Source organism: Oncorhynchus nerka, linkage group LG15 (assembly GCF_034236695.1).
Source record: "Oncorhynchus nerka isolate Pitt River linkage group LG15, Oner_Uvic_2.0, whole genome shotgun sequence".
Taxonomy (NCBI): Eukaryota; Metazoa; Chordata; class Actinopteri; order Salmoniformes; family Salmonidae; genus Oncorhynchus; species Oncorhynchus nerka.
The window spans coordinates 21,795,605-21,803,104 of record NC_088410.1 but is presented as its reverse complement, the minus strand read 5'-3'; the positions used below and the strand labels follow the sequence as shown (position 1 = coordinate 21,803,104).

The 7,500-nt window shown below is 45.8% G+C and overlaps 1 protein-coding gene across 1 annotated transcript in view; it reads left to right on the top strand.

Moving 5' to 3' along the window:
* Positions 1-7,500, top strand: part of LOC135559804 (voltage-dependent T-type calcium channel subunit alpha-1I-like) — a 114,121-nt gene that overhangs the window by 70,797 nt on the left and 35,824 nt on the right. The window lies entirely within an intron of this gene.

Below are 7,500 nucleotides of genomic sequence, written 5' to 3'. Positions count from 1 at the left end.
GGGAGGGATGGGGAAGGAAAGAGAGAGAGGAGGGATGGAGGGGAAGGAAAAAGAGAGAGGAGGGATGGAGGGGGAGGGATGGGGAAGGAAAGAGAGAGAGGAGGGATGGAGGGGGAAGGAAAAAGAGAGAGGAGGGATGGAGGGGGAGGGATGGGGAAGGAAAAAGAGAGAGAGGAGGGATGGAGGGGGAGGGATGGGGAAGGAAAGAGAGAGAGGAGGGATGGAGGGGGAGGGATGGGGAAGGAAAGAGAGAGAGGAGGGATGGAGGGGGAGGGATGGGGAAGGAAATAGAGAGAGGAGGGATGGAGGGGGAAGGAAAAAGAGAGAGGAGGGATGGAGGGGAGGGATGGGGAAGGAAAGAGAGAGAGGATGGATGGAGGGGGAAGGAAAAAGAGAGAGGAGGGATGGAGGGGGAGGGATGGGGAAGGAAAGAGAGAGAGGAGGGGTGGAGGAGGGAGGGATGGGGAAGGAAAGAGAGAGAGGAGGGATGGAGGGGGAGGGATGGAGGGAGGAGGGAGGGAGGGATGGAGGGAGGGAGGAGGAGGGATGGAGGGGAGGGATGGAGGGAGGAGGGATGGAGGGGGAGGGATGGGGAAGGGAAAAAGAGAGAGGAGGGATGGAGGAGGGAGGGATGGGGAAGGAAAGAGAGAGAGGAGGGGTGGAGGGGGGAGGGATGGGGAAGGAAAGAGAGAGGAGGGGTGGAGGAGGGAGGGATGGGGAAGGAAAGAGAGAGAGGAGGGATGGAGGGTGAAGATAGATAGGGTTACATAGAGGAAAAGTAAAGTCGTGTCAATTTTTATCAAATCACATTTTATTTGTCACGTGCTGAGTATAACAGGAGTAGACTTTACTGTAAAATGCTGACTGGAGAGGCCTTTCCCAACAGTGCAGAGTTAAAGTGTCCAATGAGTGTGAACGTGTCCAATAAATAGTCAATGAATGAGTGTTAATGAATGAGTGTGACAGTGTCCAATGAATGAGTGTGACAGTGTCCAATGAATGAGTGTGACAGTGTCCAATGAATGAGTGTGACAGTGTCCAATGAATGAGTGTGACAGTCCAATGAATGAGTGTGACAGTGTCCAATGAATGAGTGTGACAGTCCAATGAATGAGTGTGACAGTGTCCAATGAATGAGTGTGACAGTGTCCAATGAATGAGTGTGACAGTGTCCAATGAATGAGTGTGACAGTGTCCAATGAATGAGTGTGACAGTGTCCAATGAATGAGTGTGCATAGAGGCCGTGCAACAACAACAATAAGGGGTCTATGCATATAGTCTGGGTAGTAGTATGATGAAGTGTTTGGCAGTCTGATGGCTGGTGTATGTACAGGATACACATGGTATACACCTTCCTACTGAATTCTTACTGCCAGGTTCCTTCTCTATAATGCCACAACAATAAGGGGTCTATGCATATAGTCTGGGTAGTAGTATGATGAAGTGTTTGGCAGTCTGATGGCTGGTGTATGTACAGGATACACATGGTATACACCTTCCTACTGAATTCTTACTGCCAGGTTCCTTCTCTATAATGGCACAACAATAAGGGGTCTATGCATATAGTCTGGGTAGTAGTATGATGAAGTGTTTGGCAGTCTGATGGCTGGTGTATGTACAGGATACACATGGTATACACCTTCCTACTGAATTCTTACTGCCAGGTTCCTTCTGCCACAACAATAAGACACAATAACACATAAGGCTCAGTAGAAGAGAATAGACATTGTATCAAGTGAACATACACTCTGAGAAGAAAAGGTTCGTGGAGGATCCTTTGGCGGTTCTTCAAATTGAAACTGTGGGGGAACCCCTACAAGTTCTTCAAAGAACCCTTTAAATGGAACCTCAAAGAACCTTTTGAAGAACCTTTTCTGGTTCATTTTTGATCTACCCCCCCTCCCCTGTTATTACTAATAATAATATGCATAACAATAACAACACTAAATATGAGGAAAACTCCCAGCATAGCCCCAAGACCAATGGGTTTTCCTCTGTCCTGTTGATGTTAATGTGTTGATGTTCTCTGTATCTATAGAATGATTTCACAGTGGATGATGTTGATGTTAATGTGTTGATGTTCTCTGTATCTATAGAATGAGTTCACAGTGGATGATGTTGATGTTAATGTGAAGATGTTCTCTGTATCTATAGAATGATTTCACAGTGGATGATGTTGATGTTAATGTGTTGATGTTCTCTGTATCTATAGAATGATTTCACAGTGGATGATGTTTATGTTAATGTGTAGATGTTCTCTGTATCTATAGAATGATTTCACAGTGGATGATGTTGATGTTAATGTGTTGATGTTCTCTGTATCTATAGAATGAGTTCACAGTGGATGATGTTTATGTTAATGTGTAGATGTTCTCTGTATCTATAGAATGATTTCACAGTGGATGATGTTTATGTTAATGTGATGTTCTCTGTATCTATAGAATGATTTCACAGTGGATGATGTTGATGTTAATGTGTAGATGTTCTCTGTATCTATAGAATGATTTCACAGTGGATGATGTTGATGTTAATGTGTAGATGTTCTCTGTATCTATAGAATGATTTCACAGTGGATGATGTTGATGTTAATGTGTTGATGTTCTCTGTATCTATAGAATGATTTCACAGTGGATGATGTTGATGTTAATGTGTAGATGTTCTCTGTATCTATAGAATGATTTCACAGTGGATGATGTTGATGTTAATGTGTAGATGTTCTCTGTATCTATAGAATGAGTTCACAGTGGATGATGTTGATGTTAATGTGTTGATGTTCTCTGTATCTATAGCTGGAATGAGTTCACAGTGGATGATGTTGATGTTAATGTGTAGATGTTCTCTGTATCTATAGAATGAGTTCACAGTGGATGATGTTGATGTTAATGTGTTGATGTTCTCTGTATCTATAGAATGATTTCACAGTGGATGATGTTGATGTTAATGTGTAGATGTTCTCTGTATCTATAGAATGAGTTCACAGTGGATGATGTTGATGTTAATGTGGTGTTCTCTGTTATCTATAGAATGAGTTCAGGGTGGATGATGTTTATGTTAATCCCAAAAATGTTCTCTGTATATAGAATGATTCACAGTGGATGAGCAGTTGATGTTAACACAGAAATGTAGATGTTCTCTGTATCTACAGACACAGAAATGATGTTTATGTTAAGTCATGTTCTCTGACATAGAATGAGTTCACAGTGGATGGTCATCTAACAGGTTTCCTGTTTTACTCATCAGAAGTGTAGGGAGGGAGAAGTCTGTGAATCCCAAAAATAGTCATTATACAGATGATTAACAAAACATGCACACGACAGTTTTCATACCTTGGTTTGTGTTCAGCCATCTACAGACACAGAAATGAGCAGTTCAGTCATCTACAGACACAGAAATCAGTTCAGTCATCTACAGACACAGAAATAAGCAGTTCTTTGACAGACACAGAAATCAGTTCAGCCATCTACAGACACAGAAATGAGCAGTTATCTAAAAAGGTAGACACAGAAATGAGCAGTTCAGTCATCTACAGACACAGAAATGAGCAGTTCAGTCATCTGCACCCAACACAGCTATTCTTCAACATATTCTTATAGACTAAATATATTGTTCTCTTTTTGTTGATTGATATCCATTGAATTGTGTCCATTTTCTGTTATGAAATATTTGCACAAATATGAAAAGATAGATGTTATAATCATGAAACAATGTACATTTAGATCATACAATGGACAAACCTTACCTTACATTGAGATCTTTACATTTGTCAGTTAAGTCCCTGCTCCTTCTGTCCTTTCAAATTCAAATCCAAGTGTTTCAGTTGGGCAAATAAGACCCTCCAAGAACCCCCACCAACTAAAGAGGTTGGGGTCAAACTGAACCCCACCTCCTATGGGGTTCTTGGAAGAACCTTTGGGGGCATTTTGAGTGCCAAGAACCTAAGGTTCTTTGAAGAACTGAAAGGATCTGAGAAGAATGGGGTCAAACACATTTTTAGAGTGTATAGTTATTGTTAAAAAGGTAGAAACAGGTCAAATAACATGAGATTCATTGAACCAATTATGAGAAGTAGAAAAATAAGAATATGAAAGTGTGATTAAAAGTTGGGGTGGATGGGGTCAAACTGAAAGTTGGGGAGGATGGGGTCAAACTGAAAGTTGGGGAGGATGGGGTCAAACTGAAAGTTGGGGAGGATGGGGTCAAACTGAAAGTTGGGGAGGATGGGGTCAAACTGAAAGTTAGGGAGGATGGGGTCAAACTGAAAGTTGGGGAGGATGGGGTCAAACTGAAAGTTGGGGAGGATGGGGTCAAACTGAAAGTTGGGGAGGATGGGGTCAAACTGAAAGTTGGGGAGGATGGGGTCAAACTGAAAGTTGGGGAGGATGGGGTCAAACTGAAAGTTGGGGAGGATGGGGTCAAACTGAAAGTTGGGGAGGATGGGGTCAAACTGAAAGTTGGGGAGGATGGGGTCAAACTGAAAGTTGGGGAGGATGGGGTCAAACTGAAAGTTGGGGAGGATGGGGTCAAACTGAAAGTTGGGGAGGATGGGGTCAAACTGAAAGTTGGGGAGGATGGGGTCAAACTGAAAGTTGGGGAGGATGGGGTCAAACTGAAAGTTGGGTGGAGGATGGGGTCAAACTGAAAGTTGGGGAGGATGGGGTCAAACTGAAAGTTTGGGAGGATGGGGTCAAACTGAAAGTTGAGGGGGATGGGGGGTCAAACTGAAAGTTGGGGAGGATGGGGTCAAACTGAAAGTTATGGAGGATGGGGTCAAACTGAAAGTTGGGGAGGATGGGGTCAAACTGAAAGTTGGGGAGGATTGGGTCAAACTGAAAGTTGGGGAGGATGGGGTCAAACTGAAAGTTGGGGAGGATGGGGTCAAACTGAAAGTTAGGGAGGATGGGGTCAAACTGAAAGTTGGGGAGGATGGGGTCAAACTGAAAGTTAGGGAGGATGGGGTCAAACTGAAAGTTGGGGAGGATGGGGTCAAACTGAAAGTTGGGGAGGATTGGGTCAAACTGAAAGTTGGGGAGGATGGGGTCAAACTGAAAGTTGGGGAGGATGGGGTCAAACTGAAAGTTAGGGAGGATGGGGTCAAACTGAAAGTTGGGGAGGATGGGGTCAAACTGAAAGTTGGGGAGGATGGGGTCAAACTGAAAGTTGGGGAGGATGGGTCAAACTGAAAGTTGGGGTGGATGGGGTCAAACTGAAAGTTAGGGAGGATGGGGTCAAACTGAAAGTTGGGGAGGATAGGGTCAAACTGAAAGTTGGGGAGGATGGGGTCAAACTGAAAGTTGGGGAGGATGGGGTCAAACTGAAAGTTGGGGAGGATGGGGTCAAACTGAAAGTTGGGGAGGATGGGGTCAAACTGAAAGTTGGGGAGGATGGGGTCAAACTGAAAGTTGGGGAGGATGAGGTCAAACTGAAAGTTGGGGAGGATGGGGTCAAACTGAAAGTTGGGGAGGATGGGGTCAAACTGAAAGTTGGGGAGAATGGGGTCAAACTGAAAGTTGGGGAGGATGGGGTCAAACTGAAAGTTGGGGAGGATGGGGTCAAACTGAAAGTTGGGGAGGATGGGGTCAAACTGAAAGTTGGGGAGGATGGGGTCAAACTGAAAGTTGGGGAGGATGGGGTCAAACTGAAAGTTGGGGAGGATGGGGTCAAACTGAAAGTTAGGGAGGATGGGGTCAAACTGAAAGTTGGGGAGGATGGGGTCAAACTGAAAGTTGGGGAGGATGGGGTCAAACTGAAAGTTGGGGAGGATGGGGTCAAACTGAAAGTTGGGGAGGATGGGGTCAAACTGAAAGTTGGGGAGGATGGGGTCAAACTGAAAGTTGGGGAGGATGGGGTCAAACTGAAGGTTGGGAGGATGGGGTCAAACTGAAAATTGGGGAGGATGGGGTCAAACTGAAAGTTGGGGAGGATGGGGTCAAACTGAAAGTTGGGGAGGATGGGGTCAAACTGAAAGTTGGGGAGGATGGGGTCAAACTGAAAGTTGGGGAGGATGGGGTCAAACTGAAAGTTGGGGAGGATGGGGTCAAACTGAAAGTTGGGGAGGATGGGGTCAAACTGAAAGTTGGGGAGGATTGGGTCAAACTGAAAGTTGGGGAGGATGGGGTCAAACTGAAAGTTGGGGAGGATGGGGTCAAACTGAAAGTTGGGGAGGATTGGGTCAAACTGAAAGTTGGGGAGGATGGGGTCAAACTGAAAGTTGGGGAGGATTGGGTCAAACTGAAAGTTGGGGAGGATGGGGTCAAACTGAAAATTGGGGAGGATTGGGTCAAACTGAAAGTTGGGGAGGATTGGGTCACACTCAAAGTTGGGGAGGATTGGGTCAAACTGAAAGTTATGGAGGATTGGGTCACACTGAAAGTTGGGGAGGATGGGGTCAAACTGAAAGTTGGGGAGGATTGGGTCAAACTGAAAGTTGGGGAGGATTGGGTCAAACTGAAAGTTGGGGTGGATGGGGTCAAACTGAAAGTTGGGGAGGATGGGGTCAAACTGAAAGTTGGGGAGGATGGGGTCAAACTGAAAGTTGGGGAGGATGGGGTCAAACTGAATGTTGGGGAGGATTAGGTCAAACTGAAAGCTGGGGAGGATGGGGTCAAACTGAAAGTTGGGAGGATGGGGTCAAACTGAAAGTTGGGGAGGATGAGGTCAAACTGAAAGTTGGGGAGGATGGGGTCAAACTTAAAGTTGGGGAGGATGGGGTCAAACTGAAAGTTGGGGAGGATGGGGTCAAACTGAAAGTTGGGGAGGATGGGGTCAAACTGAAAGTTGGGGAGGATGGGGTCAAACTGAAAGTTGGGGAGGATGGGGTCAAACTGAAAGTTGGGGAGGATGGGGTCAAACTGAAAGTTGGGGAGGATGGGGTCAAACTGAAAGTTGGGGAGGATGGGGTCAAACTGAAAGTTGGGGAGGATGGGGTCAAACTGAAAGTTGGGGAGGATGGGGTCAAACTGAAAGTTGGGGAGGATGGGGTCAAACTGAAGGTTGGGGAGGATGGGGTCAAACTGAAAGTTGGGGAGGATGGGGTCAAACTGAAATTGGGGAGGATGGGGTCAAACTGAAAGTTTGGGAGGATTGGGTCAAACTGAAAGTTGGGGAGGATGGGGTCAAACTGAAAGTTGGGGAGGATGGGGTCAAACTGAAAGTTGGGGAGGATTGGGTCAAACTGAAAGTTGGGGAGGATGGGGTCAAACTGAAAGTTGGGGAGGATGGGGTCAAACTGAAAGTTGGGGAGGATGGGGTCAAACTGAAAGTTGGGGAGGATGGGGTCAAACTGAAAGTTGGGGAGGATGGGTCAAACTGAAAGTTGGGGAGGATGGGGTCAAACTGAAAGTTGGGGAGGATGGGTCAAACTGAAAGTTGGGGAGGATGGGTCAAACTGAAAGTTGGGGAGGATGGGTCAAACTGAAAGTTGGGGAGGATGGGGTCAAACTGAAAGTTGGGAGGATGGGGTCAAACTGAAAGTTGGGGAGGATGGGGTCAAACTGAAAGTT